This window comes from Gopherus flavomarginatus, chromosome 23, assembly GCF_025201925.1.
Source record: "Gopherus flavomarginatus isolate rGopFla2 chromosome 23, rGopFla2.mat.asm, whole genome shotgun sequence".
Taxonomy (NCBI): Eukaryota; Metazoa; Chordata; order Testudines; family Testudinidae; genus Gopherus; species Gopherus flavomarginatus.
Window position 1 is genome coordinate 10,089,763 of NC_066639.1, and position 24,910 is coordinate 10,114,672.

Genomic DNA, 24,910 nt, shown 5'->3' on the forward strand with positions numbered 1-24,910 from the left:
GGGGGGGGGGTTAGAAGTTTCATGAGGGGCACAGATATCTACGTTCAGATTGTAGATGTCCCGGGGGGTTTAGGGGGGTTGTGGGGATACAAATACCTGCGTCCAGGCTGTAGGGGTTCCTGGGGGGTTAGGGGGTTTCTGAGGGGCACATATACCTACGTGCACACTGGAGTGTCCCAGGGAGCTTATGGAGTCCCTATAGGGCACAGATACAAATGTCCTGGCTATATAGGTACCTGGGGGGCTTAGTGGGGTTTTGTGGGGGGCACCGATACCTAAGTTCAGTCTGGAGGGGTATCCGGGGGTCTTAGGTATTTGGTGGGGGGCACAGATACCTACATCCAGGCTGCAGGGGGCCTGTAGGGGCTTAGGGTCTGTCACGGAGTGTGGGGGAGTCGAGTCCTGCATCCCTCTTCCTGGGACTCACAGTGACTCTCAGCCAGCCAGTAAAACAGAAGGTTTATTGGACAACAGGAGTGAAGGATACAGCAGAACATGAAGACACAAGCAGGATCCCGCAATCCAGTCCTTCTGGGGCTTCAGGAAACTTAGTTCCCAGTTTGGAATTCCCTGAATTCCAACTACCCAGACCAAAACCGAAACTGAACTAACACAACTCCCTCCAGCCGGCCCCTTCCTGTGTCCAGCTGCCCGGGCAAAGGTGCTGACCCTCTCCCTCCTGCCCAGCTCAGGTTACAGGCTGAGCACGTGTCCGGTCCTAAAGTCACCCCCTGCTCTCCCATCCCCCACACAGACAGTCCCTACTCCATCACAGTAATGCACAGAGCATTTCCCTCACAGAGCAACAGTGACACCATGTGGCCACGCAGGGTAGTACACAGAGCATTTCCCTCATGGTGCAACAGTGACACCGTGTGGTCATGCAGGGTAATGCACAGAGCATCACATCTACATAGAGGCTGTAGAGATCCCTGGGGGGCTTAGGGGTCATGGCGGCACAGATAGCTACGTCTAGGCTGGAGGCATACCGGTGGGGATTAGGGGCTTCATGGGGGACACAAATATCTACTTCTGGGCTGGAGAGGTCCCTGGACGGCTTAGGGGATTGTGGTGAGCAGAAATACATAGGTCCAGGCTGTAGTGGTCCCTGGGGGTTTAGGGAGTTGGTGAGGGGCACAAGAACCTACGTATGGTCTTGAGGGGTCCCTGGGGGACTTAAGGGGTTGTGATTGTGCAGATACCTACGTCCCAGTTGGAGGGGGCATTAGGGAGCTTTGAGGGTTTGTGCAGCATACACACACCTACAACCAGGCTGGCGGGGCCCCTATTTGTCTTAGGGGGCTTGTGGGGGGCAGAGATACCTATGTCCAGGCTGGAGAAGTCCTGGGGAGGCTTAGGGGGTTCCTGGAGGTCACAAATATCCACATCAGGGCTGGAGGGGTTCTGGGGGTATTAGGGAGATGTGAGGAGGCACAGATACCTATTTCTAGGCTGTAGAGGTCCCGGGGTTACTTTGGGGCATTTTGGGGTACAGATACCTACGTCCATGCTGTAGGGGTCGCTGGGAGGATCAGTGGTTTCGTGAGGGTGCACAGATACCTATGTCCAGGGTATGAGGATCCGAGAGGGGGGCTTAGGGGTTTGTGGGGGGCACAGATACCTTCATCCAGGCAAGAGCGGTCCTGGGGCCCTCAGGGGGTTCATGTTGGGCACTGATAGCTGCGGCTAGGCTAGAGGCATTCCGCGAGGCGTAGGGGGGTTGTGAGGGCACAGATTGCTGCATCTAGTCTGGAGAGGTTTTGGGGGTCTTAGGAGGGTTGTTGGGGGCACAGATACCAATGTCCATGCTGGAGGGGTCCCGTCGTGGCTTAGGGCATTCGTGGGGTCAGAGATACCTAAGTCTAGGCTAGAGGCGTTTCTGGGGGGATTAGGTGTGTTGGGGGGGAACAGATACCTATGTCCCGATTGTAGGGGGCCCTGGGTAGCTTAGGCGGTTTGTGGGGATCACAGATACAAACATCCATGCTGTAGGGGTCCCGAGGGTCTTTGTGGGGCTCTGGGGATCACAGATAGCTACCTACAGACTGAAGGGGTCCTGTGGGTCTTCGGGGGTTTGTGGGGCATACAATGCCTGCATCTGGGCTTGTGGGTTCCCTGGGGGGCTTAGAGGTTTGTGGGGAGCACAGATATCTTTATCCAGCATAGATGGGTCCTGGTGGGATTAGGGGGTTGTGGGGGGGGCACAGATACCTATGTAAGCAGAAGCAGGACGAACTCTACCCTGACATCTGGTGGTGAATTATGGCGAGTGTGGAAAAGAATTTCAGGGGCTGATCGTGTTTGCATAGGCACACCCACCCCGCCTGACACAGCCACGGCAGCCTGGGATGGTTGCTTTGGCAGCTGTGGTATCCCCAGTTTATTTGTTGTTGGGGCATGAGATGTGGAGTATTGTCACCCTGATTGTGTGGATGAGGAACTGTGAAACTGCTCTGAGACAGCGATTCTCACCACCAATTGAGTGGCACTCGCTAGACAAGGGAGTGGGCTCCTTGGAGGAGCTAGAGTCACCAATTGCACCTTTTTTTTTTTAACTGTTGAATAGCAGTGTTGATTTTTGATTCTCTTAAGAGTTGAAGTTCTAGGTTCTTGAGCTGAAATCACTGAAAAGATGTGTTAGCTTGTGGGGGAGTCTGAAACTGTATTGCAGAACACAGTAGTTGACAGAAAGGAGCAGTTTGTGGGAGTGGCCCACGGAGTGATGTGAGTCTAGCATTTATGGGGGACAGCTGGAGCAGAACACAGGTCGGCTGGTAGAGCAGCTGGTGGACTGAGCTGAGCAGTTTGTGGGGAAGGCAAAAGCAGAATCCCATGGAGAGGCAGAGCAGTTGGCAGTGGAGCACGTAAGGTGCCCCTTTCTACCCAGGCTGGCAGGGGGAAAAACCCTGCAGATAGACTCTTGAACTCTGGGGCTACAGAACTGTGGGTGATTTTGGGGTTGCTGGACTCTTGAAACATAGGAGATATTGGACTTTGGAGCCTTGGGGTGATTTTGGGATTGCTGGACTCATGAGCCCAGGGAAAAGGACACGGCCTAGTTGAGGTGTTTTCCCAATTTAATGCTATGTTGTTTATCTCATGTTATTAAATATTTACTGTTACACCCAGACTCTATGCTTGCGAGAGAGGAAGTATTGCCTCTTTGAGGCACCTGGGGTGCATATGTAAAATTTTCCCATGTCACTGGGTGGGGGCTCGAGCTCGTTTGCATTACATTGTACGGAAGGGACCCCTATGTATTGAACCCAGTCCTTGCTGCTATCAGTTCAGCCTGGCAGAAGGGTTCCACCTACATCCAGACTCCAGGGGTCCCTGGGGGTTCTTAGGGAGTTCGTGGGGGGCACAGATATCTAGGTCCAGGCTGTAGGAGTCCCTGGGGGTCTCAGAGGTTTGGTGAGGGCCACAGATACATAAGTCCAGGCTGCAGGGGTCCCGGAGGGGCTTAGGGGGTGTCACGGAGTGTGGTGGAATCTGGCCCTGCACCCCTCTTCCTGGGACACACAGTGACTCAGCCAGCCAGTAAAACAGAAGGTTTTTTTGGCCAACAGGAATGAAGGATACAGCAGAGCTTTTGGGCACAACCAGGACCCCTTAAATGAGTCCTTCTGGGGGTTAAGGAAGCTTAGTTCCCAGTTTGGGATTCCCTGAATTTCAACAACCCAGCTCCAAACCAAAAATGAACTAACTCCCTCCATCCAGCCCCTTCCTTGGTCCAGCTTCCCGGGCAAAGGTGCTGACCCTTTCCCCGCTGCCTAGCTCGAGTTACAGGCTTAGGTCCTGTCCCTCACCTAAAGTTACCCCCTGCTCTCCCATCCACACACAGTCCCAACTCCATCACAGTAATGCCAGAGCATTTCAGGCATGGAGCAACAGTGACACCATGTGGCCTCGCAGGGTAATGCCCAGAGCATTTCCCGCATGGAGCAACAGTGACACCATGTGGCCTCGCAGGGTAATGCCCAGAGCATTTCCCGCATGGAGCAACAGTGACACCGTGTGGCCATGCAGGGTAATGCACAGCACTTTTGCTGCATGGTGCAACAGTGACACTCTGTGGCCACGCAGGGTAAGGCACCCGATTTCCTGAATGGAGATACAGTGACACCGTGTGGCCACACAGGGTAATGCACAGAACATTTGCTGCATGGTGCAGCATTGACATCTTGTGGCCATGCAGGGTAAGGCACTCTCGATTTCCTGAATGGAGATACAGTGACACCCTGTGGCCACGCAGGGTAAGGCACTCTCGATTTACTGCATGGAGCAACAGTGACACCATGTGGCCACCCAGGGAAATGCACAGAGCATTTCTCATTGAAAAACAGTGACACAGTGTTGCCACACAGGGTAATGCACAGAGTAGCACACCTATGTAGTTCGTCATGCATCTGATGAAGTGGGTATTCACCCACGAAAGCTCATGCTCCAAAATATCTGTTAGTCTATAATGTGCCTCAGGATTCTTTGTTGCTTTTACACCTATGTACAGGCTGTAGAGATCCCTGGGGGGCTTAGGGGTCGTGGGGGGCAGAGATAGCTACCGCCAGGCTGGAGGCATTCCTGTGGGGATTAGGGGCCTCATGGGGGACACAAATATCTACATCGGGCTGGAGAGGGCCCTGGATGGCTTAGGGGGTTCTGGTGAGCACAGATACATATGTCCAGGCTGTAGTGGTCCCTGGGGGTTTAAGGAGTTGGTGAGGGGCACAGAAACCTATGTATTGTCTGGAGGGGTCCCTGGGGGACTTAAGGGGTTGTCGTTGCACAGATACCTACGTCCCGGTTGAACGGGGCCCTGGGGAGCTTAGGGGGTTTGTATGGCATACACACTCCTAAAACCAGGCTGATGGGGGCCGTATGGATCTTAGGGGGCTTGTGGGTGGCAGAGATACCTATGTCCACGCTGGAGAAGTCCGGGGGAGGCCTTAGGGGGTTCCTTGAGGTCACAAATATCTGTATCCAGGCTGGAGGGGTTCTGGGGGTATTAAGGAGTTGTGGGGGGCACAGATACCTATTTCGAGGCTGTAGGGGTCACTGGGGGGCTTAGGGGGTTCATGAGGGGCACAGGTACTTATGTCCAGGCTGTAGGGGGTCCCTGGGGGGCTTCAGAGGGTTCGTGGGGGGCACAGATGTCTAGGTCCAGGCTTTAGGAGTCCCTGGGGGGCTCAGAGGTTTGGTGGGGGCCACAGATACCTAAGTCCAGGCTGCAGGGGTCCCGGAGGGGCTTAGGGGGTGTCACGGAGTGTGGTGGAGTCTGGCCCTGCACCCCTCTTCCTGGGACACACAGTGACTCAGCCAGCCAGTAAAACAGAAGGTTTTTTTTGGCCAACAGGAATGAAGGATACGGCAGAGCCTATTTATGGGGGGCACAGATACCAACATCCTGGCTGTAGGGGTTCCCGTGGGGTTAGGGGTTTTATGAGGGGCACAGATACCAATGTCCTGGCTGTAGATGTTCCTGGGGTGCACACAGGGGCTGTGGTCGCACATAACCCTACATCCAGGCTGTCGGGGTCCCGGGGGGGCCCTGGCCAAATTGGGTCCCCCTGGAAAAGTCTCCCTCACGGTGGCCCCAGGGCTGGAGGAGCTTCCACTCCCTGCTACGGCCCAGAGGCTGCAGCAGGGGCACAGAGCTTCTCTGGTGTCAGGGCCACAGCGGGGCAGAGGTAAAGGAGTGAGACCAGAGAAGCTCTGTGCCCCTGCTGCAGCCCTCAGGTAATAGAAGGGGGCACCCCTAGAGCCTGGAGATTGGTACCGTGGAGGAACATCTACAGCCAGGACATTGGTATCTGTGCCCCCCATAAACCACCTAATCCCCACGGGAACCCCTACAGCCAGGATGTTGGTATCTGTGCCCCCCATAAATCTCCTAAGCCCTCTGGAACCCTTCCAGTCTGCACGTAGGAATCTGTGACCCCCAGAAATCCCCGAATGCCCCAGGAACCCCTACAGCCTGGACGTAGATATCTGTGACTCCAACGAACCTCCTAAACCACCCAGGACCCCTTCAGCTAGGACGTAGGCATCTGTTCCCCCCTCAACCCCCAATCCCCTCGGGACTCCTAGACCCTGGACGTAGGTATCTGTGTCCGCCCCGATCCTCTAAGCACTCTCATTACCTTTAGCCTGGACGTAGGTATCTGTGCTCCCACAAACCCCCTAAACGTCCCAGTGACCCCTTCAGCCTGGAAGTCCCTATTTGTGACTCCCACGAACCCTCTAACCCCCCAGGGATCCCTACACCCTGGACACAGGTGTCTGAGCACCCCACCATCCCCCTAAGCTCCTCGGGACACATCCAGCCTGGATGTATCTGAGCCCCCAGTGAACCGCCTAATCTCCTCGGGACACCGACAGCCTGCACCTAGGTATCTGTGCCCCCCACAAACGCCCTATAACCCCCAGGACCCCTCCAGCCTAGATGTAGGTATCTTCACCCCCACAGCCTCCCTGGGACTCCTACAGCCTGGAGGTTCTTATCTGTGCCCCCCACGAAACCTCAACCCCCCCGGGACCCCTCCAGCCTGGACATAAGTATCTGTGCACCCCACGAACCCATAAGCACCTGTAGGGACGCCTACAGCATGCACTTAGGTATCTGGGGCCCCCCAAACCCCCCTAAGAACACCAGGCACCCCTACAGCCCAGAGATAAGTATCTGCACTCCCTGAACACCATAAGCCCCCCCTGGACCCATCCAGTCTGGACTTAGGTATCTGTGCCCCACATGAACCCGCTAAGCCCCTCAGGGACCCTCCAGCCTGGACGGAAGTATCTGTGCCCCCCACAACCCCTAAGTGCCGAGAAAACCCTCCAGCCTGGAGGTAGTTATCTGTGCCCACCAGAAACCCCTTTAGCCCCCCCAGGGACCACTCGAGCCTGGATTCAGATATCTGTGCCCAACACAAACTGCCTAAGCCCCCCACCCGGGAACCCTCCAGCCTGGACCTAGGTATCTGTGCCCCCCCAACACACTAATTCCCCCTGGAAGCCCTATTGCCTGGACTTAGGTATCTCTGCCCCCCACAAACCCCCTTAGCCTCCCAGGGACCCCTACAGCATGGACCTAGGTATCTGTGCCCCTCAGAAAGTCCCTAAACGCCCCAGGAACCACTCCAACCTGGACATAGATATCTGTGCCTTCCAAAAAACCCTAAGCCCCCCAGGGACCCCTAGAGTATGGAGATAGGTATCTCTGCCATCCGCAAAAACCTCTAATCCTCTCCGGAACCTCTCCAGCCTGGACGTACATATCTGTGCCCCCCCCACAAACCACCTAAGCCCCCCGGGACGCCTCCAGCCTGGATGTAGGTATCTGTGCCCCCCCAAAGCCCTAAGCACCCCCAGAATCCCTATAGCCTGGACGTAGTATCTGTGTCTCTTACAATACCACTAAGCCCCCCCAGGGACCCCTCCAGGACATACATAGGTATCTATGCCCCTCACCAAGTCCCTATACCCCCAGGGATCACTGTGCTCACCACAACCCCCTAAGCCATCCAGGGGCCCCTTCAGCCCAGATGTAGATATTGGTGTGCTCCACGAAGCCCTTAATCCCCACCAGGACCTCTACAGCCTGGACGCAAGTACCTATGCCCCCCACAATCCCCCTAACTCTCCCAGGGTCCCGACCATCCTGGATGTAGGAATCTGTGACCCTACGAACCCCCGTAAGCCCTCCGGAATGCCTCCAGCCTGGACGTAGCTATCTGTACCTCCCATGACCCCTAAGCCCCCCAGGGATCTCTACAGTCTCTACGTAGGTGTGATGCTCTGGGCATTACCCTGCGTGGCCACACGGTGTCACTGTTGCTCCATGCAGGGAAATGCTTTGGGCATTACTGTGATGGAGTGGGGACTGTCTGTGTGGGGGATGGGAGAGCAGGGGGTGACTTTAGGTGAGGGACAGGACCTAAGCCTGTAACTCAAGCTAGGCAGCGGGGAAGGGGTCAGCACCTTTGCCCGGAAAGCTGGACACAAGAAGGGGCCGGCTGGAGGGAGTTAGTTCATTTTTGGTTTGGAGCTGGGTAGTTGGAATTCAGGGAATCCCAAACTGGGAACTAAGCTTCCTGAACCCCCAGAAGGACTCAACTGACGTGTCCTGGTTGTGCCCCAAAGCCCTGCTGTATCCTTCTTTCCTGTTGTCCAAAACAACCTTCTGTTTTATTGGCTGGCTGAGTCACTGTGTGTCCCAGGAAGAGGGGTGCAGGGCCAGATTCCACCACACTCCTTGACACCCCCTAAGCCCCTCTGGGACCCCTGCAGCTGGGACGTAGGTATCTGTGGCCCCCACCAAACCCCTGAGCCCCCCAGGGACCCCTACAGCCTGGACCTAGATCTCTGTGCCCCCCACGAACCCCCTAAGACCCCCAGGGACCCCTTCAGCCTGGACATAGGTGGAACCCGTCTGCCAGGCTGAATTGATAGCAGCAAGGACAGGGTTCAATACATAGGGATCCCTTCCCTATTACGTAATGCAAACCAGCTCGAGCCCTCACCCAGTGACATGGGAATATTTTACATACGCACTCCTAGGTGCCTCAAAGAGGCAATACTTCCCCTCTAGCAATCATAGAGTCTGGGTATAGCAGAAAATGTTTAATAACGTGAGATAAACAACATAGCATTAAATTGGGAAAACACCTCAACTAGGCCGTGTCCTTTTCCCTGGGCTCTAGAGTCCAGCAATCCCCAAATCACCCCAAGACTCCAAAGCACAATACCTCAAATATTTCAAGACTCCAGCAACCCCAAAATCACCCACAGTCCAGCAGCCCCAGAGTTCAAGAGTCTATCTGCAGGATTTTCCCCCACCAGCCTGGGTAAAAAGGGGCACCTTACGTGGTCCACTGCCGACCGCCCTGCCTCTCCATGGGATTCTACTTCCGCCTTCCCCACCAGCTGCTCTGCTCCACCAGCCAACCTGTGATCTGCTCTAGCTGTCTCCAAAAACTGCTTAGCTTATTTCACTCTGTGAGCCATTCCAAGCATCCCACAAACCACGTTTCTTCATCCTCTGCTCTGCAATATAGTTTCAAACTCCACCACTAGTTATTTAACACAGCACTTTAATGACTTCAGCTCAAGAACCTGGATTTTCAATTATTAACAAATTCAACAACCAGCTCTACTATTCAACTGTTAAAAGAAAAGAAGATGTAATTGGTGTTTCCGGCTCACGCAAGGAGCCTACTCCCTTGTCTAGTGAGTGCCACTCAACTGATGGTGAGAATCCTTGTCTCAAAGCTGTTTCACAGTTCCTCATCCACAATCAGGGTGACAACACTTCACATCTCACACCCCAACAACAAATAAACTGGGGATACCATAGCTGCCAAAGTAACCATCCCAGGCTGCCGTTGCCCTGTCAGGCACGGTGGCTGTGTCTATGCAAACATGATCAGACCCTGAAATTCTTTTCCACACTTGCTATAATTCACCACCAGACGTCAGGGTAGAGTTCATCTTGATTTTGCTTACATAGGTATCTGTGCCCCCCACAACCCCCTAATCCCACCAGGACCCATCTAGCCTGGATAATGGTATCTGTGCTCTCCACAAACCTCTAAGCCCCCCTGGGAACCCACAAGCCCAGATGTAGGCATCTGTACGCCCCACACAAACCCTAATACCCACAGGACCCTTCCAGACTGTAGGTAGGTATCTGTCGCTCCTAGAGCCCCACAAAGTCCCTTGGGACCACTACAGCATGGATGTTTGTATCTGTGACCGACAAAAACCGACTAAGCTACCCAGAGCCACCTACCATCAGGATGTAGGTATCTGTCCCCCCCTACAACACACCTAATCCCCCCAGGACCCTCCAGCCTAGATGTAGGTATCTCTGACCCCACGAATCCGCTAAGACATGACAGGACCCCTCCAGCATCGACATAGGTATCTGTGCCCACACAACCCTCCTAAGACACCAGAAACCCCTCCAGCCTAGACGCAGTTCTCTGTGCCCAGCATGAACCCCCTAAGGTCCCCAGGACTCCTCTTGCCTGGATGAATGTATCTGTGCCCCTTACAAACCCCTAAGCCCCCCCAGGATCCTTATAGCCCGGACGTAGATATCTGTGCACCCTCATGAACCCACTGATCCTCCCAGCGACCACTACAGCATGGAAGTAGGTATCTGTACCTCAAAATGCCCCAAAGCAACCCCTGGACCCCTACAGCCTCGATATAGGTATCTGTGCCCCCCCACAACTCCCTAATACCCCCAGAACTCCTCCAGCCTGGACGTAGATATTTGTGACCTCCAGGAACCCCCAAAGCCCTCCCCAGGACTTCTTCAGTCTCTACATAGGTATCTCTGCCCCCCACCAGCCTTCTAAGACCCATAGGGCCCCCACCAGCCTGGCTGTAGCTATGAGTACGCCACACAAACCCCCTAAGCTCCCCAGGGCCCCCTCCAACCGGTACGGAGGTATCTGCGCAACCACAACCCCTTAAGTCCCCCAGGGAACCCTCCAGACCATACGTAGGTTTCTGTGACCCTTACCAACTCCTTAAACCTCCAGGGACCACTACAGCCTGGATGTATGTATCTATGCTCACCACAACCCCCTAAGCCATCCAGGGACCTCTCCAGTCCTGACGTAGATATTTCTGCCCCTCATGAAGGCCCTAATGCCCACCAGAACGTCTCTACCCTGGACGTAGCTATCTGTGCCCCCCACGACCCCTTAAGCCCCCCAGGGATCTCTACAGCTCCTACATAGGCGTGATGCTCTGTGCATTACCCTGCGTGGCCACATGGAATCACTGTAGCTCCATGCGGGAAATGCTCTGTGCATTACCCTGCGTGGCCACATGGTGTCACTGTTGCTCCATGCGGGAAATGCTCTGTGCAATACTCAGCATGACCACATGGTGTCACTTTTGCTCCATGCGGGAAATGCTCTGTGCATTACTGTGATGGAGTAGGGACTGTCTGTGTGGGGGATGGGAGAGCAGGGGGTGACTTTAGGACTGGACACGTACTCAGCCTGTAACCTGAGCTATGCGGGGGGAGGGGTCAGCACCTTTGCCCGGGAAGCTGGACACAGGAAATGGCTGGCTGGAGGGAGTTGGGTTAGTTCAGTTTCAGTTTTAGTTTTCGTGGTTGGAATTCAGGGATTCCCAAACTGGGAACTAAGTTTCCTGAACTCCTAGAAGGACTTGATTGTGGGGTCCTGCTTCTGCCTCCAAGCTCTGCTGTATCCTTTGCTCCTGTTGTCCAATAAACCTTCTGTTTTACTGGCTGGCTCAGAATCACTGTGAGTCCCAGGGAGAGGGGTGCAGGACCGGACTCCCTTACACTCCTTGACAGACCCTAAGCCCCTCCGGGACTGCTGCAGCCTGGACGTAGGTAACTGTGCCCCCCACAAACCCCCTAAGCCCCCCAGGGACCTATACAGCCAGAACATTGGTATCTGTACCCCATATAGACTCCATAAGCACCCTGGGACACTCCAGTGTTCACGTAGGTATATGTGCCCCTCAGAATCCCTCTAAGCCCCCAGGAACCCCTACAGCCTGGACATAGGTATTTGCACTCCCACAACCCCCCTAACCCATCCCTCCCGGGACATCTACAATCTGGATGTAGATATCTGTGCCCCTCACAAAACCTCTAAGCCCCCCAGGACCGATACAGCCTGGACATATGTATCTGTGCCCACCCGAACCCCTAAAACCCACTGGTACCCCTACAGCCTGGACATAGGTATCTTTGCCCCCACAAATCCTCTAAGACTCCCAGGATGCCTCCAGCCTGGACATAGGTATCTTTGCCCCCCACTAAACCCCTAAGCCCCCCTGGTACCCCTTCAGCCTGGATGTAGGAATATGTGCCCCCCACGAACCCTCTAAGCCACCTGGGACCCCTAGAGCATGGAGATTGGTATTTGTGTCCCCCCAAAACTCTCTAAGCCCCCCAGGGACCCCTATGGCCTGGACGTAGGTATCTGTGCACCCCAAGGCCCCTAAGTTCCCCCGGACCCCTGCAGCCTGGATGTAGGTGTGACAGTGCTGCCCGTGGGAACCAGCTCAGCTCACTCAATCAGAGTGAATTGCAAGCAAAACAGGGCAAACAAATCCCAAAGGCTGGTGGTTATTTCAATACTTAGATTTACCAAGCCAATTCTTATTAACTAAGCTAAAATTTATTAGAAAAGAAAAGAGAGAGAGTGTTGGTTAAAAGATTAATAGACATATAGACTTGAATTCAATTTTTGAGGTTAAGATACACAGTAGAGATGAGCTTGTAGTTGCCAAAAGTCCTTTTAGAAATAGTCAAAAGGTTATAATCCAATGTGCATATTCAGGGTGGCTCCAGTCAATGACTGGGAATCTCAATTCTTGTGGCTTAAGGTTTCCCCCTCTTGAAACCCAAAGCAGATCTGAGATGAAGAAGGATCGTGTCCCAGGGTTCTTATACATTTCCAGCAGCCTTTGGGCCTGAGAAGACAATAGGTCTAACTCTCCTTTCAAATATCCTGGCAATTAGTACAGAGTAATTTATTCATTAAACAGTTCAGATACAGGTTACCACAATCTTCAAAGAGACACATAGACAATAATACTATTTCACTCAAGTATCATCATAAATGTTAATATTCCTTCTTGCTCTTTGAATTAAAACTATAGCAATAGACAAGACTTATTTGCTTACATCACAAGACTTGAGCAAACACCTCCCCTTCTACCTCTAACAATGCAGACTTGCATTTCAAAGCTCTGTTCATTTATATATCTTGCTAACGAGTTCTTAAGGTTCACCCACGGGTCAGGTCAGTCGGTGAGGAGAGTTAATTAACTCTTTCTGGTCCTGTCACCTTTCAATGAGATATTAGATTATACTTATAATGTCAAAGTTGCGGTGAGTCGACTGCTGCAGCTCCCCGTAGACTCTGCCTGCGTCTCTCACCGAGCTGGAGTACAGCAGTCGAGGGGAGAGTACTCCATGTGTTGCATCTACAGTAAACGCGATATATTGACCCCCGCTGGATCTATTTCTCCCCACCGATTCGGCAGGTAGTATAGACATACCCCGAGTATCTGGTGATCGGAGCTGGACCCTGGAGGGGGACACATTGAAGGAATTCAGGGGTTAAGGTGCCTCTATTGTCAACTGTCAGGGCTGCTGTGGCTCAGAGGAGGGTGCTTGACTGCCTGGCAGGCTTAGGCACCGCAAGCCTGGGAGGCAGGAGAAGTGAAGCGGCCACGGTGTGCTCGGGGTGCTCGTCTTCAGAGCAGGGGTGAGCTGGGGCATGGGGGGCTGCCGCAGGTCAAAGCGGGGGAGATGCCACAAGAGGGACGCCTCAGGGTGGAGGGGGGGAGCTGCCACAGGTGAGGTGCCTCAAGGCGGGGGCGCGGGTGGGAGGGCGCAAGATGAAAGTTTCGCCTAGGGAGTGAAACATCCTTGCACTGACCCTGCCCCATGCCCTGCCTGCCGCCAGCCCTGCACCCCCTGCCCTGCCCTGTCCTGCCTGCAGCCAGCCTCTGTCTCCAGCAAGCCCTGCACCTTCTGCTCTGCCCGCACCAGATGCATCCTCCCTGCCCTACCTGCAGCCAGCCCCACAGCCAGCCCGACACACCCCCTGCCCTGTCTCCAGCCAACTCCTGCCGCACCCGCCTGTGGCCCTGCCCAAAGCCAGCCAGCCCCCACACACCCCCAGCCTGCACCAGCCCTGCACCACCTGTCTGCAGCCAGCCCCACACCCCCTGCCTTGTCTCCAGCCAACCCCTGATGCACCCCCCTGCCGGAAGCCAGCCAGCCCCACATCCCTTGCCCTGCCTGCAGCCAGACCCTACCTCCAGCCGACCCCATGTCCACTAGTGCCCTGCAGTTCCCAGGGCAGTAACCGTGCACATCTGCTTCAATGAGGCGGGCAGGGAGCAGCTGGGACCCACACATGTGCACACCCTAGGGTGACCAGACAGCAAGTGTGAAAAATCGGGACAGGGGGTAGGGGGTAATAGGATCCTAGATGAGAAAAAGACCCCAAAATTCGGACTGTCTCTATAAAATCGGAACATCTGGTTACCCTAGCACACCCATAGGACTCCTGAGTTCCATTGCTGGGTTTCCTATTGGTTCCACTGCTGGTTGTTTTCCCTTTCCTGGGGGACTATGGGCAAGTTGCTCCTCCATGTAGGGCTCTGTCCCCAGCAGTCAAATCGGGATTTCCTACTTTTCCGCTATTGGAAAGTGCTGGGAGAATCCCCCAGCAAAAGCTGCTCTGACAGTGCTAAGCAGCATCTGACCATTCAAGGGAGGAGCGCACTGCCCAGGAGGAGTGTTTGGCTCTGGGGTTTCACTTCAGCCCACTCTAGAGAGAGGGGCCCAGCTATGGAATTTGGCTCAAGAAGACCAAGTCTCCAATTTTTTAAGGGCGTTTTGAATTTCAATCCTGTGCTCCTAAGTGCTTGACGTCAGTTGCAAATTTTAGAAGCATGCTCTCCACTCCATTTTCCAAATCATTCATGAAAATATTGAATAGTATCGGACCCCGGACTGATCCCTGCTGGACCCACTAGGTACACCCTCTCCATTGGACAGCCAAACATGGAGAAGGGCTCCTGGTGTCTGGGCTTTCAACCAGCTCTGCACCCACATTACACTGATTGCAGTTGGAGTGCATTTCCCTTGTTTGCTTGTGAGAATGTCCTACGGGACTGTGTCAAAAGCCTTAGCAACCCAAACTAGATCCCATCTACTGTTTACCCACCTCCACCAGGCCCAGAACCCTGCCAAAGAAGGAAAGAGGATCGGTTTGGAATGATTTGTTCTTGACAAATCTAGGCTCACTAGTTCTAAGAACCAAATTATTCTGTAGGTGCTGCTGACAAACTGAGTGTTTAAGAATGTATTGCAGGATCTCTCCAGCTATGGCAGTGAGGCTAGCTAGTTTGTAAGTCTCAGGGGTCTCTTTGTTCCCCTTTTAGAGAAAGGTCTTGTCTTGTTCATGGATGGGAAGATGTTCTTTTTCAGGGATCTCAGACTAAAACTGGGGCACAGCACCTGGTTTGTCAAGGCCACAAAAATGGAGGCAGGAAGCTCTTCTCTCCTGCTGGCAAAGAACCCCAGGTACCTAAAAGACAGGGACTCACATACCTGAATGGGCTTTAAAAAAGGCACTGGTTAAAGATTGGCCCTGACCATTTCTTGTTTCCACAAACTAGACATTTTACCAAACTTTAGAATTCCTTGGTGCTAAACGCTGTGAAACTCCCCTTTCTCCTTCACAGAGGGCTTTAACGTCCCTTATCTCACTCGGGCTCCTAACTACCCAGAGTTCGAGAACTGTCCCTGTTCCCATTGGGCAGATGGGGAGGAGCCTGAGGTATAGAGAAGGGAGGTGACCTCCCCAAGCACCTACACAGCAAGGTGGTGGCAGAGCCAGAAAGAGAAGCCACCAATCCTGACTCCTGTTCTAACAGACAACAAACCTCCCCAGAGGCAGAGATGGAGCCCAGAAATCGAGATGGTGGGGAAATTTCATTGAAACCATTCCTGTCAGAAAATCCCATTCAGGCTAATCCAGTTTGTTTCTCAAAATCTTAACAAATGGGATGAAAGTTCTTTGCAAAAATATTGTATTCCAAAACAAAAGCATCTCCTGTTTGTCAGAGTGTGTTAAATTGTCTCCTCGCACACAAAGAGGAGACACTTAGATCGCAAACATTAGATAAGATGCTTCAGTCTGAGCTAAGTCGTTGCTGCTCTTAACAATTTCAAAATAAAAAAATGCAAATAAAATAGACGGTTTCAGCTATTCTATTATGTGTTGATCTGCTCTGAGTAAACGTAATAGGACACCTCATATTATGCCCTACTTCTAGTGACACTCTCCAATGGAGCCCCGTCCTCCACCCACTGTCAGGTAGGTGCGAGCGGATCACTATTATTTCTACTTGAAAGAGGGAGAAGCTAAGGCTGAGAAAGGAGAATTGACTTGTCATAGGTCACACAACCAGTCAGAGGCAGAGTTGGGAATAGGACCCAAGAGCCCTGATTTTCAAACTAACCATCGGATCTTGAATTTCAGACATTGAATGACCTGAATAAAGTGCTCTCAGATGAGCTCCAGACCAACAACAGTGCACAGTAATTATTCAGCAAGTATTTAAGGAGAACTGCAAGGTTAGAGAGAATCATCAACTGCTCAGAGACAATTAATGCAGAGAAGCAGCAAAATTCATCAAACATAGAACTGGTTCTGACTTATTTCCTTGGTCTTAAAAGAGACCAACAAGGACCTGAGTCTCCTCCCTGTCAATAACCCCCTGCTCAGCCAATTAGGGTAGAGACTGAGGATGGTAGGCTGAGGGATCTCACCAGAGAGCCCAAAGGATGGCCCAGGTCACCGGTGGGGATTACTTCCCGAGCACTAGTTCAGCCTCACATTTTTGGGTAGACATCCCACAGTGAGAACTGCAGATCACTGCCTTGCAAAAAAAAAAAAACGAAAAAAAACCAAAACCACATATACACTCTCTCTCTCTCTCCCCCTCCCTCCTGGTGTTGGGAGGGGAACAGGTAAAAGGACAAAGGAAGCAAGAGAAGAAGAGAAAGGAGGGAGGGAGGGATGGAGGAAGAGGTGAAACAAAAAGGACAAACCCTAATGTCCCCAGTGATTCTAAGGGACAAAATCCCAGGTGCGCAATAAAATTCTGCCTCCTTAAGCTCGGGTTTTCCATGCCCAGAATTCACCTGTCACCAGATGGATCAGACTGAACAGCTTTCAAACCTCCAGGAGGCTCTTACCTTCTAAACAGGGACGGCTGTTTTCTAGTAAAATCACTAAAAGGGAAGGAGAAAACTCAAAAGAGGTTCCTACTGATGCTCACATCTGTGAACGCGAATACTCTCTCAGTCCTCAAAGAGAGACCTGGAGAAGGAGACTTGCTGAAGCAAAGGCATAGGGGTCTCTGAGGTTTCCCTGGCCGCTCGCCCCTGTCCTGCCTTGCTGATGTCAGCATCTCTCTGTGAGGTCACCACCTCCCCACCACCTTGGACCAATAGTCTGAGGTCCTGCAAAAGGCTTGTGATGTCACTGCCACATCCCTCCCGTGCTGTGCCAATGTCCTGCCCCTGGCCTGGACCTTTGGAGGTTTGAGCTACTCCCTGTGGATCACCCCACTCAAGGAGTGTTCGTTCTAGGCAGAAAGCCAGCTAGACAGGAAAACATCAGACTCTGCTTCCAATGCTACACTCAGTTTTTCAGAAATTAGTCTACTTTCTGGCCAGAAGAGACCATTAGAGCAAATAATCTGACCCCCTGCATATCACAGGCCTCCTGTATGACACAAGAGCTACTTTGGGGGCAAACACATTCCAGAAAAGCATCTAGTCTTCATTAAGCGACATCAGGAGATAGAGAATCCACCATTTTCCTTGGTAGCTTGTTCCTGTGGTGAATCATCCTCACTGTTGACTATTTGTGCCTTAGATGTAATACGAATTTGTCTCTTTTCACCTTCCAGCCATTGGGTCTTGTTATGCCTTTCTCTGCTAGACTCAAGAGCCCATAAATACCCAATCTTTTCTCTGCATTAAGGCACTTCAACGAAGTCACCTTTCAATCTTCTTTTCATAAGCTAATCAGGTTGAGCTCTTTCAATAGCTCACTAGAAGGTATTTTTCTCCAGCCCTCAGAACATTTGGTGGCTCTTTGCTGCCCTAGCTCCAATTTCACAGCATCTTTTTCAAATGAGGACACCAAAACTGGAGGCAGTATTCCAGTATTAGTCTCATTGATGCCGTGTCACCTCCTGTGATGTTATTGACATAATCTGTAACTGTATAGATCACTGCTGCAACCACTTTTCTATATTTGCAGCCAATACTGTAGAAAGGTTGTCGTGGAAGGGGTCTAGGGAGAGGCTATGATTGGCTGATTATAATGATGCTATCTCTAGATGTGTATCATTTTTGTAGCTGATGTTATGAATATTGGCTCTATGCTGCCCATATTTCAAACTAGTGCCATAATGAGGGAAAGAACAGCCACCTTGTTAAAAGTGGCTTTGCCAATAGATGGAACCTGGGATTTAAACTCCCAATGATCACACTGTGTTTGGGATCCATTTGAATTACTCTCCCAGGTCTTTGACACTTTCAACTCCACTCATAGTGACTCTGATAGAGGATTAAAGAAGTCAAAGCAACTTCTCCAAGCACAGACAATGGAGAATGCTTCATCACATGACACTTTGAGAAGTGGATGGATAGAATGTGGTGAAGATAAACTCTGCATGGCTCAGAGAAAAGGTAACAGTTCCGCAGTGATGAGGAAGGAGGGAATCTCTGAGTCCACGTCCACAGTCAGGTCTTCACAGTGCTCCCGAGCTGGAGAGTGAAGACCCCCCTCAGTCCCACTGTGAGACTGAGGAACAGGAGGCCTGTCACCCCCATTCCTACCGTCCTGCATTCCTGATGTCCAGCATCCCAGAGGGCCTCCCTGACAGCAACAAAACACAACCGTTATCTGGATTCCCCAGTGCTGCTCCTCAACGGCTCTAAACCAGCCGGAGAGTGGAAGGTCCTGGGCATCGCACCAGCACGTGGGATCCACCTCACCTGAACAGTGGGAAAAGGTTTCTGTGCTGGGACATCGTTTAGTGTTTTCCGGTTTCCAAGGGAGGGTTTATGGCCTGAGAGTTAAGCTCCCAAAGCCGGTCACTGTTTCATTGTATTCATTACGTTTGCATTTTCCCCTGTTACCCCATTTTTCTGTACCTTTACCCTGATTACACTAACTTGGTTTGTGCCAGCCCCCCTTGTCTCCTCTTTATTTTATTTACAGCACACGAGGAGGGAGGCTAAATCCACTGGTGACAGAGAGAGGAGGGAGTCGAGTTTGTATCTCCTGAGAAAAGGGGCTTTTTCCTTTCCTATTTATCACCTACCATTTCTAACATTTTCCTTTGAAGCATTACCTTATTCAGCTTGAGGTAACATTACCTTTTAAGATAAAAACTACAAAATACAGAACTAGAGACATTTTTTAGAAATCTGGGATTTAGACATTTTATTTAAAGCCCGGGGGGGGGGTGCGGTGTTGGAGTTTCTCAGAAGGTTTTTGTTTGCAAGAAGCAACATTGTTGGGTCTGTTATTGTACCAAGTGGGGAGATGTTTGTCTATAAAAGAAGAGTCAAGACTAAATGCATCCAATGAGGATGGGATTTGAACCCATGCATGCAGAGCACAATGAATTAGCAGTGCATCACCTTGACCACTCAGCCACCTCATCAGAGCCATAACAAAAGGGACAGGAGGAGAAATCTAAGGCCGGCAGAGATAGGGACACAGCAGTTTTTAAATACTAAGCGTAAGCAGGGTCTGAATGAGCTCCCCCCTCACATCTAGTGAGGAGCTGGGGAAAGACTTCAGGAACAGACCTTGTTTGCATAGATACACCTACTCTGCCTAGCTATGCAGCATGATTGGGCCACTTCTCCAAAATGACCAGTTTGGAATGGTGGTGAGTTACAAATCACTTTAGGATTGAGTGGAATAAAACGTTATTCTCCTTCCTGTACGAGTGAAGGGCAGCAGAACATACCTAGTCTGTCCTGATGGAGAGGTAGGTGGGTGAGGAATAGCTTTTATTGGACTGCAGAGAAGTGATTGAGGACGTCAACCTAAAACAGTGGTCCCCAAACATTTCACATTGTGCCCTCTTAGCCATGGCTGTGGCCCCTTGGAAGCCGCGATCGAGAACCAGGGCTGGGAGTGGAGCTGTTGCTTGCTGGGGAGAGGTGTGTGGACAGCGGTAAGGGGGTCAATGCTGGGCTGGGAGCCAGGGACCCAGGCTGAGGGTGGGGTTCGGGAAGAGCTGAGACAGAGTGAGGCTGAATGTTTCTCCCTCCCTGCCCTCCACAGAGGCTGGCTCAGGCCCTGAGGTGCCCCCATGCATGTTCCTCTGTGTCCCCCTAGGAGTCATGCCCCACATTTTGGGAACCACTGAACCCTACTCGCTAAGCAGGGGATAGTGATGCCAAAGCCCAGGGAAAGAGAGAACAAATGCGGGGGCCTCAGAACCAGAACCATGCCCCCACCTTCTGTCTGTGGCTCTGCCCCCTTCCACACCTTCCACCCATGGCCCCATCCACTGTCACCTCTGTTCCAGCCCTTCCCTTACTGGCCCCATCCTGTCACTCCTTTATCCCTGCACGACTGTGGCCCTGAGACCAGAGATGCTCTGTGCCCCTGCTGCAGTCCCTGGGCTGTAGCAAGGAGTGGTAGCTCCTCCAGCCCTGGGGCCACCGTGGGGGAGACTTTTTCAGGGGGACCCAATTTGGCCAGGGCCCCTAGTCATGGGCCCCACTGTCCCCTTGGTAACGCAAGGTTTGGGGAGGCTGAGCCCCCCCGAGCCTCCATTACGAGCCGCCCAGGCTACCACTGCTCAGTGGGTGGCCGGTCTCTCTGTGTTTTCTGCTGCTTGTGCTGGGGAGCCTGGCCGGCACTAGGGGTGGGGCCCCCCAGTAGTCACCCAAGGCTCCAGGGAGTCAAAGGCCACCGTGTGGCAGTGCAAAGGTGCTCACTGTTCTCCCCTGCCCCAATGCTCCCATAGAGGGTTGGGGGGAGTGAGGAGCAACACTATGTGCTCCATGCATCCTGGTCACTTTCCCCACCTGGGCTGTGCTGTGAGGGGAGCATCAGAAGCTGCTGCTCTCTGTCCTCCCCTTATGCAGCCCGGCTGAGGAAAGTGACCTGGATGCAGGGAGCTCGGATGACGTCACTTCTCATCCCCCCGCCCCCACAGCCCCTAGGGGTACCCGTAGGAGCAGCATCCCAGGGAGGAGCTGCTCCATGCACACAGATCACTGTCCGCACGTGGGTGCAGGAGGGGGTGCAGGGGTTGGGGAGAAAGGAGGGGGTGCAGGGGTTCGGGGTGAAGGGGATGCAGGAGAGGGGCAGTGGCTGGGGGCACAGGAGGGATGCAGGGGCTGGGATGAAGGGGGTGCAGGAGAGGGGCAAGGGTTCGGGGCACAAGAGGGGGTGCAGGGGTTAGGGGTGAAGGGGGTGCAAGAGAGGCAGTGGTTGGTGGCACAGGAGAGGGTTCAGGGGTTAGGGGTGAAGGAGGTGCAGGAGAGGGGCAGGGGTTCGGGGCACAGGAGGGGGCGCAGGGGTTAGGGGTGAGAGGGGGTGCAGGAGAAGGGCAGTGGCTGGGTGCAGAGGAGGGGGTTCACAGGTTAGGGGTGAGAGGGGCAGGGGTTAGGGGTGAAGGGAGTACAGGAGAGGGGCACAGGAGGGGGTGCAGTGGTTGGGGTGAAGGGGGTGCAGGAAAGGGGCAGGGGTTCGGGGCACAGGAGGGGGCACAGGGATTTGGGTGAAGGGGGTGCAGGAAAGGGGCAGGGGTTCGGGGCACAGGAGGGGGCACAGGGATGAGGGAGAGGGGCAGTGGCTGGTGGCACAGGAGGGGGCATAGGAGTTAGGGGGGTGCAGGAGAGGGGCAGTGGCTGTCCACACAGGCGGGGGTGCAGGGGTTAGGGGTGAAGGGGGTGCAGGAGAGGGGCAGGGGTTGGGGGCGCAGGGGTTAGGGGTGAAGGGGGTGCAGGAGAGGGGCAGGGGTTGGGGGCACAAGAGGGGGCGCAGGGGTTAGGGGTGAAGGGGGTGCAGGAGAGGGGCAGGGTTTGGGGCACAGGAGGGATTGAGGGGCAGGGGTTAGGGGTGAAGGGGTGCAAGAGAAGGGCAGTGGCTGGTGGCACAGGAGGGGGTGCAGGTGTTAGGGGTGAAGGGGGTTCAAGAGAGGGGCAGTGGCTGGTGGCACAGGAGGGGCCGCAGGGGTTAGGGGTGAAGGGGGTGCAGGAGAGGGGCAAGGGTTGGGGGCGCAGGGGTTAGGGGTGAGGCCGGGCGGGGGCTGGGAAAGTGGCGGGGGGGAAATGTCTGTGCAGCCCGGACATGGCGGGGGGGGGGAGCAGAGCAGGTGACCCCCGAGGAGCGGGGAGAGAAAGGGGGGGGCTGAGATCCCCTCGGATTTACCGCTGCCCCCCCCCGTGGGGACCCCCCTCCTCTCCCGCCCTGCCCCCTTTCTCCCTAGAGAGCAACGAGCAGCACTCAGGGTGACCCCCCCTCCCCCAAACCCTGAGAAGTTCCCTGTTCCCCTCCCCCCATTGTGCCCCATTTTCTCTGCCCTTGGCCAATGGCCAGTTCAGATCTCAGGTTTGGGGTGTTTCCCCCATTTTCACCTGCAGGGATTTGTCATTGTGTGGGTGGTAAATGGTTCCCCCGAGTGATTTCTGAGCTGGGCAGAGGCTGGGGGGGCCTGAGACAGGGACACCTCTGGGCTGGGCTGGGGGGGGGGCCCTCTCTGCTGGCAACAGGGCGTGGGAAGGGCCAGGAAGGGGAGGGAGGAGCAAGTGTCCCCCATGGAGACGGCCCAGCCCCAGGTTTCCCAGTCCAGTTACTCCTCCCCCCATCACCTGCTAGTCACATTCCCAGACCCCACTGCCAGCCCCTCCCCACAGCCAGCGACCTTCTGACTCCAGCCCCGCTCCTTCCCCCTGTGAAAAGACATCACCCAGGGCTCCCTCCTTGCCCTGTGAGTGTGAGGCAAGAAGAATCAGTCCCATTCTGTTGTTCATTCAATATCCCTGTGTAATCCCCTCCAATTTCCCCTCTTTTCTCTTGAACTGTTGAATGGTGACATAAAATCTCCCCACATGTTGATGTTTGTCCCTTATATTGCCAAATATTTAGTTTGTGCCTCATTTTCTCCTCAGTTGTGAAATACGGATATTGAATTCTCAAAAATCTTCCCACTTTTCTCTCCAGGTGTGTGACTGAGATCAGGGCTCCTATCGTACTGAGCGTGGCCCTGTTCTGCCAGGCGCTGAAGAGACCCCAGGTGAGATCAGACCCCACTGTTGTCCAGGTAAAACTGAGACCTGCACTAAAATCACGGTCCCTCTTGTGCCAGACAGCGCACGACTGTGACCCAAACTGCTGCCTCCATTGTTCTGGGCACTTCAGAGACCTTGACTAAGATCTGTGTCCCCGTTGGGCCTGGCATTGCACTGACCCTAACAAAGATCACACCCCACCACTGTATTGTGCACTGCACAGACCCTGACAGAGATCCTGCCCCCACATTTTGCCAGTTGCTGCAGGGACCCTAAACAAAATCAGGGATCCTGTAATGCTGGGAGTTGCAGAGTCCCCAACTGAGATCAGGCTTCCTGTTGTGCAGGGCTCTGCACAGACACTGACCAAGATCAGGGTCCCCATTGTGACAGGTGCGGAAAAGACACCAAGGGTATCTCTACCCTCCTGTTAAAAACCCCCCAGCTGGCCCATGCCAGCTGACTCAGGCTCACAGGGCTCAGGCAAAGGGCCTGTTTAATTGCAGTGTAGATGTCTGGGCTCAGGCTGGAGCCAGGCTGTAGGACTCTGCGAGGTGGGAGGGTGCCAGAGCTTGGGCTGCAGCCCCAGCCGGAACATGGACACCACAATTAAACAGCCCTGCAGCCTGAGCCATGTGAGCCCCAGTTAGCTGGCACAGGCCAGCCGCTGGTGTCTAACAAGTTTGCATGGAGAATTCGGGGCAAAACTGGGAACTGAATCCAAATTGTTTCAATTCTTATCACTCCCCTTAACCAAAAGCCCAGCATGTGTGTGTACAGCATTGTTTTAGTGTGTGTTTGCCTTGCGTTGGCTTACAAGGGAGGCTGTGGAATTTCCTTCACTGGAGGTTTTTAAGACCCAGGTTAGAGATACACCAGTCTGGGAATGTCTAGGGATACTTGGTTCTGCCTCAGCACGGGAGGCTGGAGTAGACGCCCTCTCAAGATCCCTTCCAGGCCTGCATTGAAATAATTCTCTTTTGTGCTGTGTCCTGTTCTACGCTGAGTTGTTTTGCATGGTTCCATTTGGAACTGTGATCGCACCATGTTGTGTAGCAGTTTTATGGTGCATTGTTTTGCCCCAGCTTGTTTGGTGCCTGTGCTATGTTGGTTTGAGTTGAGCTATTTTCCATTGTGTGTTTTTGTCCTAAGATGTTGTCGTTTGCATCATGTTGCTTTCTTTTCCTTTGTATTGTCATTTTATGCTGTGGAGTGTAGGCTGTGTTGTTTTTTTTCCCCTGAATTGCCTGACATTATGTTGTGGTGGGTTTTATTCTGTATGTTGTGTTTTTATATGTATATATTGCATAGCATCCTAGAAATGTAGTGCTGGACAGGACCTCAAAATGTCATCAAGTCCAGCAGTCTCTGCTGAGGCAAAAAAAGTATATGTAGATTATATCTGACAGAGGTTTGTCCTACTTGTTCTTAAAAACTTCCAGGGAAAGAGACTCCACAGCCCCCCTTGTAAGACTATTCCAGAGCTGAACTACCTCAGCTCTGGTGACACCCACACAGATTTTAGTGGTGAGCAGCTCTGGAGAGAGAGGAGACCCTAGTGAGTGGGCAACTGGGTAAAAAGAGTAAAGTTGGGAGGAGAAACATTGACATGTCCAAGATCACCCAGGCTGTCTGTGATCGAGCTAGAAATAGGTTGTAGTGCCACCGTACTGCTGTTTCTGAAGGTCTCTGCCACACTGATGTTTTAGGCACTTGTGCAAACCCTTAGTACAGACAGAATTTACACTAGTGCACTGTGATTGGTACTGGTGCACCATGTCCCAGTTCGAAGGTTTGAGGTGGTGGGAGCAGGGGGAAGTGACCTCACAGAGGGCAGGATCTGGCTGACCAGTGCAGCTGGTAAGGGAGGGGCAGCAGTGAGTGCTGGAGGTATGAGCCAGGAGCACAGCCCCACAGTGCTGGACACTGACTTCTCCTGACCCAGGGGACACCCCCCCAGCGAGGTGGTTTGTCCATGGATGCACAGGCTGTCTTGGCAGGGCAGCTCAGCTGCAGTCCCTGCACACCTCTTCCTGCAGCCTAATA

The 24,910-nt window shown here is 53.3% G+C and overlaps 1 protein-coding gene and 1 non-coding gene across 2 annotated transcripts in view; one reads left to right on the top strand and one right to left on the bottom strand.

The window, feature by feature from the left end:
• Positions 1 to 24,910, top strand: part of LOC127039361 (zinc finger protein 345-like) — a 255,743-nt gene that overhangs the window by 211,020 nt on the left and 19,813 nt on the right. The gene's annotated exons all lie outside the window — the stretch shown is intronic.
• On the bottom strand, positions 19,188 to 19,269 carry TRNAS-GCU (transfer RNA serine (anticodon GCU)). The gene has a single exon. It is a non-coding gene; the product is annotated as a tRNA-Ser (tRNA).